Below are 16,372 nucleotides of genomic sequence, written 5' to 3' on the forward strand. Positions count from 1 at the left end.
AATTATTATAATAAAGTTACTTAATATTTAGCTTTTAAACAAAATTAACAATATGAGATTCCTGTTACGAACTCAAAATGCTGATTTTGTTATAAAATTTAAATTTAATAACAGTTAATAGCAAAAGTCGAAAAAACACAGTTAAACTTAATGAACCAAAGAAAATACATTAAATGAAATCGATTGCATTCATTGAAATTCATTTAATATTACACAAATTAACAAATACAATACTTATAATTTAAATCAAAATAAGAGCTAATTAAAAGAGCTAAAATTAAAAAAAAAAAAAGTAATAGTGATCGTGCTACATTTTTTTTTAGAACTAAGCTAAAATAAAGCTGAACCGCGTCGATTATCACTGCGCCGAGCTTTTGACATACTCTCTGATATCTTCTTCAAGGCTTCCGATTTTGGATCTACGATGTGTTTAACCTATATAATATCGGGGGCAGTCTGTACAAGGAATTTTATAAACGCTTTGTTTTTCATTTGGAATGTTGTCTTTGATTAATCGGACAAGAGGTGAAAGTTTTTGTTGGGGGCTAAATATTGGCTTTATTCCTCTTGATTTAAGAATTTTGTCGATTTTGTCAGTGACATGTTTGATTTAAGGAAGAAAAGCTTTCCTATGATGAAGATCTGAGTCTTTGGGTTGAGATTGAGTGAAACATTGATGTCAGTGGATACTTGATATTATTTTAACGTTAACCGTTTTGAATGAGGGCTTTTTCAAACTAGAAGTGAAACCAAAAGTGAAAGAAGGGGTTCAAAGGGGTAGTGAAACGCAATATAAGATGCTATTTTCAGTTAGCATTCTCTAGCCTCTCCTACTCAATCTCTATCCTCACCTCCACTAAGTGCGGCTTGGGCCGCACGAGTGAATCCTGAAAAACCTGAGAAACCTTGCTGGAGATTGGGTAACCAACCCCAATGGAAGGCAGGGTCAGGGCTGACGAGGACGGAAAAAATGGTCCTCTGAAAAGGGGGTTGATGAGCAAGGTTAGTAGCCTACTTACTATCAAAAAAATCAATACTCAGAAAACCGAACAGAAGCCTCGGCATTGGACGGATACGCAGATGATGAACCACGCAAGAAAAAGGACAAAAAAACCAAATAATCTACGAATTGGCACTTGGAACATCGCATCGTGGAACCAACGGAAACAGGAAGTTGTGCAGGAATTGGAGCTCCATAAAATTGATACATGTGCCCTTAACGAAACAAAAAAGAAAGGGAAAGGAAGTGCCAATAGAAACAAATTTATATTCCTGTACAGCGGAGTAGATAAAAGCAAACGAGCTCAGCCAGGAGTAAGCCTCTTAATGCACAATAAATATAGTAACAATATTCAAGAAAATAGATACATCAACACATGATGCTGGTTTGCCTTAAACTTTACCAGACGATACTTAATATTATCCCCGTATATGCACCAGAGATAACAGCAAAATCAAGGAAGACAAAGATGCTTTTTATGGACAGATCCAAGATCTACCGGACACCACAATAGCCGGTAGTAAAACAATAATTCTCTGCGACCTAAACGCCACAGTAGGAAACCTACCTGTGTCTGGAGTTACACAAAGATTTAACGAAGAAACGCTCAACGACAACGGAGAAAGACTTCTAGAACTTTGTTTAATGAATAACCTCCGAATGAACAACACATACTTTGACCACCCAATACAACATAAGATCACCTGGTCAGATACAAGAGGACGTAACTCTATGATTGAGTACATTATAACAAGCAGACAAATACACCCCAAGAATATAATAGATGTGCGCACTCTATCTTCCGTCAATGTAGGATCCGACCATGGCCTGGTACTAAGAAAAATAAATATAGCAATCACCACACAAGGTAAGCGAAATACAAACGTAAAAGAAAAGTTAAACATAGAAAGCTTAGAAGAAGAAGGGATACAAAACTTGTATAGAAACAGACTAACAGAAAAGCCAAACAGCTATAACCTAGAGACTAAAAAGAATATAGAAGAAACCTGGAAAATTATTAAAAAATGTATCCTACAATTAGCGGAAGAAGCTTTAGGTAAAAGAAAAGTTAACAGAAATAAACGGGAATACAAAACACCATGGTACGACAAAAGGGTAAAAGCACTAGCAAATGAAAAGAAACGAGCTTTCCTAAAATACAAAGGAGTGAAGACACCGGAGGCACGAGAAGACTACGTGAGAATCAGGAATAGAGTAAACCAAGGAATAGATAACATCAAAAAAGAACACTGGGAGAAATTTACCAAAGATATGGAATACGACCTCTATGGATTCCAGAAAAAGGTGTGGAAGATGATGAGACAAAAAACAGAAATGAATGAATTTGTACGCATAGATAACATTACGGTGAAATAATGGACTGAGCATTTCACGAAATTATATGGAGAAGGAGAAGAAGAGAACAGAGAAAGAATCATTAACAAAACTCACAATAGAGTACTAATATCAGAAGAAGAGCTACAAGAACGAATAAAAAAAATTAAAAAACAGAAAAGCACCTGGTCCTCATAAGATAAACAATGAACTGCTAAAATATGGAGGAACAACACTACGCAAATGGCTGCTAAAATTATTCGTCGAAATAATATATACCGAAGTAGTACCAGCGGAATGGAAGGAAAGTCTTCTGCTACCGATACTTAAAAAGGGAGACTCGAGAAATCCTGAAAATTATAGAGGCATTAGTCTGGTGAATAGCACATTAAAATTGTTAACGGCAGTCATAAAAGATAAAATCGAGGAGAAAGCGAACATGGCAGATGAACAACAAGGCTTCCGAAAGAACCGCAGCAGAATAGACGAAATTTTTATTATCAGACAAATAATAGAGTAGTCTATTGAACATGGAAAACCAGCATACATGTGCTTTGTAGATTTAAAAAGTGCTTTTGACAGGGAGAAGCGAAATGACATCTTAAATTTATTACAAGCTGAACAAATAGACCATCAGATAATAAGGACAATTAATGAAATTAACAAGAACAACAAGACCAGAGTTATAATGCCAACAGGGGAAACAGAATGCATAGAACTAAAAGGAGGAATCCGCCAAGGAGACTCGCTCAGCCCATTGTTATTCAATATGGTGATGAATCAAATAATTCACGAAGTAAGAAAACGATACGGATACCACATGGGAGTGCATAAAATCACAATACTATGCTATGCCGATGATGCAGTACTAATTGCTGATAACGAAGATAACCTACAAAGGCAGCTCCACACCTTCAATATCACAGCAAACAAACTTAATATGAGAATATCAGTAGAAAAAACTTAATGTATAGTGATCAGTAAAGAGCCGCGTAGATGCAAACTAGAAATAGACGGCAAAATTGTAGAACAAGTAATGAAATTCAATTACCTAGGAGTAGAGATCACTAGTGACAGGGATATAAGAACAGAGGCCACAAGGCAAGCATCAAAAGCGGCAAGAGTAAGTGGTTGCCTCCGAGAAACCATATGGAGAAACAAATATCAGACCAGGAAAGCAAAATGAAAGTATACAAGACAACAGTAAGACCAATCCTAACATATGCAACGGAGACAAGGACCGATACAAGAAAGACGAAACAACAAATCAACAATATCGAAATGAAAGTATTAGGATCAATAGCGGGCATATCATTAATAGACAGACAAACCAACAGAAGTATATGCGAACAATGCAAAATTGGACCAGATAAATTAGCGAACATCTGTAAAAACAACAAGCCGTATAGCAGAAGACCCGTTGGAAGGCCGCCAAAAAGGTGGAAAGATAATGTACAGTCAACAACGACTGAAACACAATAAGAGACAGACAAACAGGAGTAACCCTAGTCGCGCAAAGAAGAAGAAGAAGAAAAAGTGAAACCTTTAGATTGATGTTTTTATGATAACGTCGTTTATTTGTCTGTAGAATTGATTATGAAAGATGAAATAAGTATTGGACATACAATGCTTAATGAGATATTTAATTTTTAGAATGTATAGAGTTTCGTCTATAGGAATGTTTGTAAAGAGTGAAACGATATCGAAACTTACTACAATGTCTGACGATGAGATAGGGTATTGTGTAAGAAGTTTGATAAAATTAAAGGAACTTTTGACGAAGAATAAAGGATTTTCGGCGAGAGGTTGTAAAGTTTTGGCCAAGTACTTGGCCAATAGTTGTGTAGGGCAGTTGTCTGTACTGACAATAGGACGTAGAAGAATATCGGGTTTGTGAATTTTGGGTAGGCCATATATTCGAGGGGTTCTGGAAAACTTTTCACGAGGAATTGCAGATGGTTTTATATCAATAGGAAGAGAAGTTTAATCGGTAATGGCTTTTTTTTGTTTTCTCTAGATAGGTTGTTGGATAATTAGAAATTGGTATGTAGTCTGGGGAATTTAAAAATTTAAGAGTTTATTAATGTAAGAAGAAGTGTTTAGGATGACAAGTGGCATTTCCTTTATCAGCGGGAAAAATGATTAGATTTGAAAAATCGAAATTTGTAACATAAATATAATTTTATTCTGCGCTTAAAGAAAGAAAATATTTTTGTATTTCATGCCTAAGATGTTTATCTTGTATTACTTAAGAAAATAAAACATTCAAATATCTTACAATTGGGTCTCGTTCTTTATATTGAAATGCATTAGGTATAGGTCAATAAATGTAACCTACGGATAGCTAGAAAATTATCTTATGGTCTTTAAAAACAGGTTTATAAACTCTAGTTAGTTAATCTGTTGATATAACATTAATATAATTTGGCAAATACAGTTTGTTCCGAAAACGCAGAACAAAAATGCGGAACTCCTAAAACTTATATTATTTTCCTAATCCTGAATAATTAATAATCCTAAAATTATATACAGTAATCGCGACGATATTTCGTTATAAAAAGAACAGTTTATTTTCCATCGCTAACTATCAGCTAGCAGCATATTCTTATAAATCTACTCATTTTACTGAAACTTGGGTCTCGCCCAGTAAAAGAAATGGACTGCTAATTAATCATGCGCTACCAGGCTTCATTCCAAATCCATGGACTAGCAATTAATCAACCACCAGACTCCATTCTGCATTCAAAAGGTATATAAAACCAGTGGTATAACACTCACCACGCTCCGTCATTTAATAAATAACTAGGAGACTTGAAATCGCAGTAATATTATCAACTTTCCATTGAGCAGCCATATATCGAAAAAAGCATGGCAAGTTAAGTATTAACATTTTTCTTTAATGTTAAGACGTCATCCATCTTTTTGGCTTCGAGAATTCAGCCATTTAATTTTTGTTTATACCTTTAGTCATTCTGTATTTTAGGCCATCTGGTACAGCCATCTTGTACAGGACTTGCTGTAACATATAGGCAAGTCTAACAATTTATTTCATAAAATATGTTTGTTTAAATTGTTATGTTTAATCTGCCCTGCGCTAGTTCTTGCTACCGTTGTTTGTCTTAGAGATTAGCCGAACTACCTCTGAGAAGAGCTTGTCAAGGTACAGATCTCCATGATTGCCTTTTTGGTGGTAAAGAAGAGATACTATAGCTAAGGTTGACCACCTCAGTCAATTGTGGATTTAAAATGGTACAACCCACGTGGTTAATACCTTACATGACAAACTGCAACAATATTATTTAATAAAAAGATAGATATTTCATCATAAGATAATTCGTTCTGAATCTACTATCTTTAATCAATCGTGTATTTTGTTCCTAATTGAACGACAAAACTCAGCTGAATGAAAACTAGGTTGTCTCAACTAGTGAATTCATTAAGACCTTGTCTCCGCCTCTTCTAACGAGGTAATGTAGCTCTATTACCTATAATTACTTTTCTTTATAGCCTCTCCTTAGTTTTTCTAGACATTATAATTCTTGATTTTAGAAGTTCCGTATTAAGTTTTTCTGCAAGTCTATTTGCTTTGTTCATTTTATTAGAAGTTACTGCTTTTGCTTTTGTCATTTGCGCTGACCCCTGAGTAAATAATTTTTTTTTGACCTTTTGCAATCTTTTCATCTTGTCTCTTGTCTCTTGTCATCTTTAATTCTTTAATCTCGGTATTACGAGATTTATACATTTCCATGCCTATTAGTTCAGTTACTGAAGGTAAAATAGCGCGTAACTGTATAATTTTTTGAGCCTGCGCAGATTTGTACCAAAATTTGGATATAGGTTCTACTTATTCTCTACTTTAAAGGTGACCCTTTACCGTAGAGTACTTTTACCCTAGGGGATGTCATCCCTTCTCATGCAAAATAATACTGGGATTAAATAAACTAACCCATTTTAAACAACTTTTGTTCTATACATTTTTTTCTGAAAGTCAATACATTTCTACTTACGCAAGTAAAAATGCAATTTTTTTAACAAAAAGCTTTGTCAAATAACAAAATTGAAAGTTTCAACTTAAAATATGAAGAAACGAATGCATTTTTTTTTGTGGAAAACTCATAAAATCTTTTTTGTGGTGCTTGAAAATTTCTTTATTAATTTTTTTTGCTGAAAAAGTCCTCATCAACAATCCTAAGGGAGTTATGACAAAAACAAGGTTAGCCCGTATTTTTTTTTTCAACGACAAAAAACGTGAACATCAGCAAGTCCAATCAATTTAATGTTGTTATTTATAATTAAATGATCTATTAAAAGTAGCGGCCCCTAAAATAAAACATTGATTGATAAATTGTGATGAACAGCTCAATTTTTCTATATTTTTTATTGTGTATTAAGACTATGATTTAAAGTGTATTTTTTACTATTTTTTATTTAATAGCTACGCAATTCTTTTTTTTGATTTAATTTTCATCCTCTAAAAGAGGATGTATCTAAAAAAGTATATCGTTCAAAGGTTCGTGGGGCAATTCCTCCATTGAATTAAATTAAATAAGCTTGAAAGTAGTATAAAGGTATCATAATACAACAGTTTAATTAAATCGGAACAATTTTAAAAAGAAGCCGACTTTTTCCTTTTAATTTTCATTCAAAGCTTCAAATTTTACTAATATGACTTCAAAGCTATTTTAGTAAATTTTCAAGCGTTCAGAAATATTCTCCGTATGTTGGCAAGGTGATTTATTTAAAATTGCAGTACTTTTATTCTTCTATTCCATTGACATTTCAAAATGTAGAGAGCAATTTCATTAGAGCTTATTTTAAACTTAATCTTAATTTTATTTCTGATTAAATTTTGTTATACGTCTTCAAATATTAGTGTAAACCTTTCGTAAAACGTTCATCGATGCTAAACTTTTAAACCATATACATTCATGTTTATTTTTACTAAAAATTATTATTATTTTTAATATGTTTTTGTTTAATTAATATGCTGAACATGTCAAGATGATCAGGCATAAAAGAACGCTGGATATGAAGTTGTAATTTTATTTTTAATAAATAATATATATTTATTGAAATTACAAGCTGGAATTTGCATAATATGTTTACAACAATATTTTAAATGTAATTTAATCAGAACAAAAATAAAAAAATTAATACATATTGAATGGGTATAACTTTACACATGCAACTTGCAACGCTGCCGAGGTATGAAAAAAAAGGCAAGGCAGAGTTTTGGAAGGGGATGTTGAAGAGACAGTAGGTAGAAGGAGAGATAAAATGATTGAATCAAAACAAATATTGACGGAAATAAGAAGATAGTAAAGGATCACAGGGATCTACTATGGAAGTAGAATCAGATAAGGAGGATATATTGACCCTCTTTAGAACTTCCTCATTAGTTTTTCTTGCTGTACAAGGTAACTTCAAGTCTGTTCATGCTTGATACTTTTTGTGTCCACACTTCTACACTACTACTATTCTTTGTCTTAGTTTTAAACTGAGATAATTGTTCCAAAGTTATGTCTTTATTTTCATAAAAGTGGTTTTAGTCATTGCTATTTTGCGTTGTTTTATATCTATGTCTGGATCCGTTCTGACAGTTTCAAAATATGTAATCTTGTAAACTTTTTCAACTTGGACTCCATTTAATTTAAGCTCTGCATCTGGATGTGGGTTACGACTAAAGATAAACTTGGTTTTGTTTGAGTTTATTTTAATGTCCATTTTCTCGCCTACTTCGTGAATATAATCAGGCAGAATATTTTGTATCGTCTACGTATCTAATTACATTAAGCAGTTTCCCGTTGATTTTTATTCTATATTACTGCCTCTTAAGTGCCTTTTTAAATAACTGACCCGAGTAAATATGTTGGAAACAAAATGTAACCTTATATGACTCTGCGTTGTATGAAGATTTCGTCGGTATAGTAATCTCAGTTGTCATCTATTTCTATATTCTTTAGCATCTGAACTAATTTTACAAGTTGTATTTTATCGACTGCCTTTTGGAAGTCCACCAATCATGAAAATACATTTTTTATTTGATTACGACATTTTTTAAACAGGATATTTAGCTAAAAAAGTGCCTTTCTAGTCCTCATAGCAGTTCTAAAACCTAATTGGGTATCTTCGAGATATTTTTAGATATATATTCTATATTAAGGTACACTCGAAGAGTGGTGGGTTTTTCGGTCAAAGTGGACAATAAAAGACAAAAAAGGTGGCTACTTCAATAAATAAATGAAGTAGCCACCTTCTTTGTCTTTTAGTTCTCCACTTTGACCGAAAAACCCACCACTCTTCGAGTGTACCTTAGTTTATTTTGGACTGACGGCCGAACTCCTTTTCTCGATATATATATATATATATATATATATTACACATAGGAGGCGTAGAATGTCATGGCTGCGCAACCTGAGAGAGTGGTACGGATGTACATCAAATGAAGTTTTCAGAGCAGCCGTCTCAAAAGTCCGAATAGCTATGATGATTGCCGACCTCCGCCGCGGAGATGGCACTTGAAGAAGAAGAAGAGATATTTTTCTCATTTGAGTCTAACTCTGTTACGAGCTGCATTAAAGACTAATGGAACAGAAGAACCAGAAATCCAAAGGAGAATAGTAAAGGGAAACAAAGCTTATTTTTCACTCGATCATGTGTTCCGCTCCAAAAACAACACTGGAGATCGAAAATCAGGGTCTACAAAACTACTATCAGACCAATAGTATGTTATGCATGCGAGACATGGGCGATGAGACAAAAAGAAAACTGGAAGTCTTCAAAAGAAAAGTCCTAAGAAAGATATTTGGACCTATTAACGAAAATGGAATATGAAGATCCAGGTACAACCATGAACTCTACCAACTGTTCAAAGTAACACCGATCTCAGAATTCGTTAAACTTCAGAGACTTAGCTGGGCTGGTCATGTAGTAAGAATGGAGACAGAAAGATTGCCGAAAAGAGCCCTAGATAGTAAAATGCAGGGCGCAAGACCAAAATAAAGGCCACGGAAAAGTTGGAATAATGAAGTGGCAGCGGACGCGCAAAATTTGCTAGACGTGAGAACCTGGAGAAGATCGGTGCGGGACCGTAAAGGTTGGAGGCATAGTTTGGAGGAAGCCAAATCCCGATTTGGGCTGTAGCGCCATTGGAGAGAGAGAAAGGGGGTTGTGGATTATTCTTAGGAAAATCTTAAGAGTGTGGCTTATTAGGCTAATTAATCGATATTCTCAGTGTTTTCTAGCATTGTGTGTTTTTAGGTATTGCAACAAAGATGGACTTGAGCCAGTCTCTGGGAATTACTCCACAGTTATATATTGCATTAAAACGTTTTACTACTACTTTTGTGTTATCTTCATCTATTAGCTTGAGTAACTCAGTTGGTGTGTCATCGGGACCACAAGTTTGTCTAATTTTAGCATTTTTTATAACGTGTTCTACCTCTGATTTCATAATTTCTGGGCTGTCGGTAAAATTTTGGTAGAATTGGATAATATTAGTTCTATCATCATCAAATAATTCTGATATATATATATATATATATATATATATATATATATATATATATATATATATATATATATGTATATGTACAGTGTATCCGTAAAGTATGGAATAAATTCGATATTTCCTATAAATGATAAGCCTTTTTAAAAAAATCTAAAACAAGTCAATTTTTAAATTTAATGTCCTACATTTTACAATAAAATTTCATTATACAAGGTGATACACATTACAGTGATAACGTCATCGGCCCTTTCTTTAAAGGTAACACCCTGTATTTCAGGACATTTTTAGATTGATAAAAATAAGCTGATTCCAAAAAAGTATAATACTAGGGACCTAACGGATATAATTTCAAAGATATGCGCTTAGAAAATTAATTTTATAATAATATAATATATATATATATATATATATATATATATATATATATATATATATATATATATATATAGTAAACTCTTAAATATTGGGGAAATCTGCAAGAAATACTCTAATGTGTATCAATTGTTTCGCCGAACGTTTTCGCCAAAGAGAATTAATTTGGCTTCTTCAGGGCTGAAAGAGAATAAATTATAATTAGCTACCATATAATTATCTATTAAAACATTATTGATCTTACCGTAACTTAGAATTGTAGAGTTAGAATATTAAAAAACTTTGCTAGTAACATAGTGGTGTTTTTTGTTACTATGTGCAAAAAAAAAGTTTTTTATAAGGATTGAAATGTATGGTAGCTTTGAACTTGACACGTAAAGGCTTACCCAAGGTTAATCGAAAAACCCAATGTAACTACATACTACAAACTATATATATATATATATATATATATATATATATATATATATATATATATATATATATATATGTTGTTATGGATCAGTTTATCAATCAGAAATAGAATAAAGAATTTTTTTTATTATTTTAATATACCGCGGGCATATAAGTTAAAATACAACCCTGTACTTATTTGTAATAGACCATAATAGAAAACATTGTTCCGTGAAAGACGTGAAGTGAATAGTAAAAGGACAATGGACCCGTATAATTATATATTTAAGGAATAAACTTTGTAATTGTATTTTGCGGTGGACATTTTTCGAAAGTAAATAAGAATTAGATTTAGATATGAGATAACAAGAATTTGGAAGCTTATTTCGGTTGAAAAAGGCAAAATTGTTAATGGTTTCTGAAAAGTAATTTGAGTGAAAGTAGATTATTTGTTTTAAATATTATGTTGGAAATTTTCTAAATCGAAAATTAGTGGGAAAGATGAATGCTTATGATTGGTTAAAAAGGAATGATGGGGGATGAGAGAGTTTGGGAAGGTTGTCTGGGGAGATTGAAAAGATTATTATGTTACCGGCAGACCAGAAGAGAAGACGTGTTTTTCGTGTAGTCAATCTGAGTACCAGTGTTTTCGTGTGTTAGTGAAAAAGGTGGAAGCTGAGAGCAGATCAAAATCGAGAAGATTAATACCTCTTTTGAGTCTGCATAGTCCACGAGATACAATTGAGAAAGAAAGGAGAATTTGTGAATAAAGAGTACCGGTCAAAAGAGGCTTGGGCTTGTGTTTTTGGAGGAGTAGTTTGCTGGTATGCGGTTTGGATCGATGCTGAGAACGGGAAAGATTTGATGGTAGCCGGACATAATCAATCAAGGAAGGAACTGTGGTTTGATCGAAAGGAGACATCATTGGTGTAAAAAAGTAAAGGTCAGTCAAATAATTTGAATGAAAGAAAACCTCTAAGATATTCTAAAGATAAAATCAAATATAAACATACGAACTAAGATTCCAAGTTTCAAAGAGTTATTTTTTTTGTGAATAAATTATATTTTATATGGTCAATTTTTTTGTGGATATTATTATAAAAAAACAGATCAATAGATAGTTTGTAATTAAAATTAAATTTAGAGTATAGGAGTTTGTTGGGAAAGATAATTGCCCACAAAAGTTATTTATTAATATTCATCGTATTGCTTATTGAAAATAAATAATAATTTGTGTGCATATTTATGTTGTTTTAATGTTAGTTCCGTTACCTGTTCTATCCCGATTAGGAGCAACTAGGAGATACTGAACCCACTAGAAGAGATATATAAAGTAAACTGATTAAAGTAAAATTAAGAAGGCACCCTGAGAATTTTTAATAGTAATTGATTTGTATGATTTTGCATAAATTAGTGAATTAATTAATTAAATAATTGGATTAATTGAATTAGTGTTAATTAATAATAAAACATCATAAAGCAGATCACAACAATATATATATATATATATATATATATATATATATATATATATATATATATATATATATATATATATATATATATATATATATATATATATAAGTGTAATATCATACCCTTATTCATGTGAAGAGATAGCAGTTTGAATTCGTCTAAAAAGAGTTTATTATCGTTAAAATTCTACAATATAAATGATTAACAATAATAACATAACTAACATAACTTAACAAATATACAAACCTAAAAAGAGAATCAAGAACAATGCTATTTCTTACTCCATTAAGTAATTTGACAATTGTACCATACAATTCACAATATGTCAATGTCAATAAAACTTAAACAGTCATACAACCTAAAACTTTAAATAACTAAAAATAACTAAACCCTGCTGTTTCACTTAAAATAAACATAGGTTTACTTTTACATCCCCCTACCAAAAAGGTATGATAAACCGTCTAAGTATATGGTTTATCACAAGGCATCAATTTTGAAATATGGAAATAATTCATATCATTCTTTTTGTATCCAATATCTACTTCATATAATGTATTTGAAATTTGTTTTTTTATTTGAAATGGACCTACTCTTACTTCGTCAAGTTTTTTTCTATTTAGTTTTGATTTATTTTCTACATATGCCCAATCTCCCTCTTTAAATTCATAGGATTTTCTATTTTTGTCATACAGTTTTTTATTATATTCATGATGTCGTACCGAATTTTTATAGGCTATTTCTTTATCTTTTGATACATTTGTTGTCTCACACAGTTCCTCGGGAACAATCGGATCTGGTTTTCCAAAAAGCAAATATTCTGGGCTATATCCGGTTACAGAATGATCTGTTTTATTGTATTCCTCTATACATTCCTCAGCTATTTTTGTCCATGCTCGAATTCTAGTTTCATTTTGTTTACATCTTATTCTGTTAACTAAGGTCTGATTAAGTCTTTCATTTAATCCATTCGAGAATGGACAGTCTACTGCTGTAAAAATTAATTGAATATTTAAATGTTTCATATGATTTCTAAATAGCTTGGAATTAATTCCTGGATACTGATCTGTTAATAATGTTTTTATGGGGTGTTTATCTTGAATTTTGGCGATTAATTTTATGAAATCATCTGTGGTCTGATTTTTAGAAGTAACTGCAAACGCATATCTGGTGAAGTGATCTACAAGTAAGTGGAGGTATTTTTTTGTCGAACGATTGCCACCAAATCCTCCTATTGTATCTAAGGACATTATCTCAAAAGGTTCTTTTGCTGGACCCAATTGTGACAAAAGACCATATTTTGGACCGATTCTTGTTTTATTTTTACAGCAGATCTCGCATTTTTGACAGATATCCTTTGCTAGTGAATCTATATTCTTAATGTAGTAAAAATTTCTAATTTTGTTTGTTACTTTACCAGCACAAATATGACCATAAAATTTGTGAACTTTTGTTATTAACTCTTTTCCAAAATCTTTGGATAAAATTATTTTTTTTTCATTCTTCCTTAATTTATAAAATATATCTTGGTTCAAAATTGTTCCTCTCGTTGTATCTATAACTTGTCGATTATTATTTTGGTCTTGTTTTATCTCAGTTAATGTGACTAGGTTTACTGTTCTTATGAATGTTTCTGCATTTTTCACATTTTCCAAAACTGGGTTTCTAGAAAGGCAGTCTGCTTCTACATTTTCTTTTCCAGGTTCATATTTAATGTCGAAGTCAAATTGTGAAAGAAAATGTGTCATATCTCCTAATTCTTCATCTGGTCTTGTACGAAGTTCTCTTCCCTCAAGGGGTTTATGATCAGTAATAACGAGAAATTTTCTTCCCATTAGCCAGTATTGCCAAAATTTTATTGCTTCTTTAATTGCCAGGCATTCTAAAAAAATAGCCTTTTTATTTTTTTGATATTTGTTTAATTTTTTTGAAAAGTATGCTACGGGTTTCATTTCTCCATCTCTTTGTTTTTGTTTCAGAACCGCACCAATTCCTAGAACACTAGCATCTGTATATATAGTTGTAGGAGCATTTGGGTTAAAAATGGCTAGTATAGGTTCAGAACAGAGGATATTCTTTGCCCTATCAAAAGCTGTTTGGCAGCTTAAAGACCAGTGGAATTTGATATCTTTTCTAAGTAAATTATGTAGTGGCTCTAATAACCTAGCTGAATCTTTTATATATTTGTGGTAAAAATTTACTTTTCCCAAAAACTGTCGTACTTTTTTTTTCGTGTCTGGTGCTGGAAAGTCTCTGATCGATATTAAATTATCATGTAACGGACGAACTGAATTGTTTCCCACAATGTGTCCCAAATATTTAACCTCTTCTCTTGCAAAATTACATTTTAGAAGTTTGAGCCTAAATCCCTCTTCAATAATTGCTTTCATAAGTCTTTCTATATGGTCTAAGTGTTCTTCAAATGATAATGAAAATATTAAAATGTCATCTATGTAGTTTATACAAAATGAATTTAAATTATGCTTCTTGATAATATTACTTAAAATTCTTTGAAATATTGCGGGAGATGTTTTAAGCCCAAAAGGTAAGCATTTCCATTGCCAATGACCACTTTGGGTAACAAACGCTGTCTTGTATTTATCTTTTATCCGAACTGGAATACACCAAAAAGCAGAATTTATATCTAAAGTAGTAAAGAACCTAGCATTCCTTGTTTTGGTCAAAATCTCGTCAATTAAAGGAAAAGGTTGGGGCTCAGGAATAATTAGTTTGTTTAACTCACGAAAGTCAATGCACAATCTTGTTTTAGATCCTTCATCTTTTTTAAAAGCCAATGTAACAGGTGCTGCAAAAGGTGAAGATGACTCTTCTATTAAATTTGCTTTTAATAATTGTCCTATTTGAAATTCTATCTCTTTTTGGTCTTCTATCGAGCATCTATAGGGCCTTTTTGCAACAAATTTATGTTCTAAAAGTTTAATTTGAGCTTCATTATTTTGAACCTGCCCAATGTCAAATTTATGTTTTGCAAAAATATTGTCATATTTATTTAGTAATATTTCTATTTTATTTTTCTGATATGGCAATAAATGTTCTAATTTTGCTTCAAAAAGTTCTGTGGGAATTCCCTCATTAAAGTTTATGGAGTATTCTGTAATATTAATATTATAATTAAATTTTTCGATTTTTTCTTCAATTTTTCCGTATAATCTTTGATAAATTTCTAAATCAAAATCTTGTTTCATTTGAAAATTTAAAATGGAATCTAATCCGAGTAGAATATCGTACTCAAAATATTCATCATTAATTACAAAAAGATTAATATTTTTCTCAATTTTATTAATTTTCAGTTTTGCAATTAGTTTTCCTGTAAAATTTGTTCTGCCATTTATCGTTTTAAACATATTCCTATCTTCTTGAATATCTAATCCTAACTTTCTTGCCACCTTCGAATTCAGAAGAGTAACATTTGAGCCTGGGTCATAAACTCCACATAATTCTTTATTATTTAGGAATACTTTTAATTTGATCAATGGCAGCAAATCTAGTTTTTTTGTTCAGTTACTGTTTCATTTAATATCTCCTGTATAGCAATATTATTAATATATTTAATATCATTTGATTTGTTTTCTTTTGTTACCTTTTTATCTTTTTGCTTTAAACGGCATATTGCCTCTGGATGAAACCTCCCAGGGAATCCTTTTTTATCACAATATTGACAAGTAGTTTTCTGTTCTTCTGGTATTATAGTAGTTTTTTGATAAAAATTTGGTTTTGTCTCCAATTTATTCTTCTTTTTTATAACTAAACTTTCCAATTTTCGTAATTCCCCTACCAATTTTTCCATTGTTGTAACGTCAGCTCTATTAATATTATCTTGTATATAAATTGGCAAATTTGTTACAATTAAATCAATTAGAATATCAATGGGAAAATCATTCTTTATATTTAGCAATAAATTTTCTTTTCGAAACGCATAATCAACAATACTACCACCTATATACCTAAAAGAATAAGCTTGCCTATGATTATGCCAACCTGTTTCACAAAAACTATCTAAAAAATTAATTTTCCATACCTCAAAACTGTTATCTAAGCCTAATGTTATTATTTTTGATTCAAACCATTCTTTTGCTATTCCATCAAGAAACAAACGTAGAATCAAAATCTTGTCTTCATCAGCAACCACCTCACATCGCAAACATTCTGATTCGAAGGTCTTGAGCCATGACTTCGTTGGAACATTATTTCCATCAAAATTTCTTAGTACAAAATCATCTTTTATTTTTTTTAAATTCTTCTTTTCAACTTTAGGTAAATTTGTGTCA

The 16,372-nt window shown here is 31.7% G+C and overlaps 1 protein-coding gene across 5 annotated transcripts in view; it reads right to left on the reverse strand.

Annotated features, from left to right (window-relative positions):
• Positions 1–16,372, reverse strand: part of LOC140434783 (neuroligin-4, Y-linked-like) — a 140,386-nt gene that overhangs the window by 74,022 nt on the left and 49,992 nt on the right. The window lies entirely within an intron of this gene.

Source organism: Diabrotica undecimpunctata, chromosome 2, assembly GCF_040954645.1.
Source record: "Diabrotica undecimpunctata isolate CICGRU chromosome 2, icDiaUnde3, whole genome shotgun sequence".
NCBI classification, from domain to species: Eukaryota; Metazoa; Arthropoda; class Insecta; order Coleoptera; family Chrysomelidae; genus Diabrotica; species Diabrotica undecimpunctata.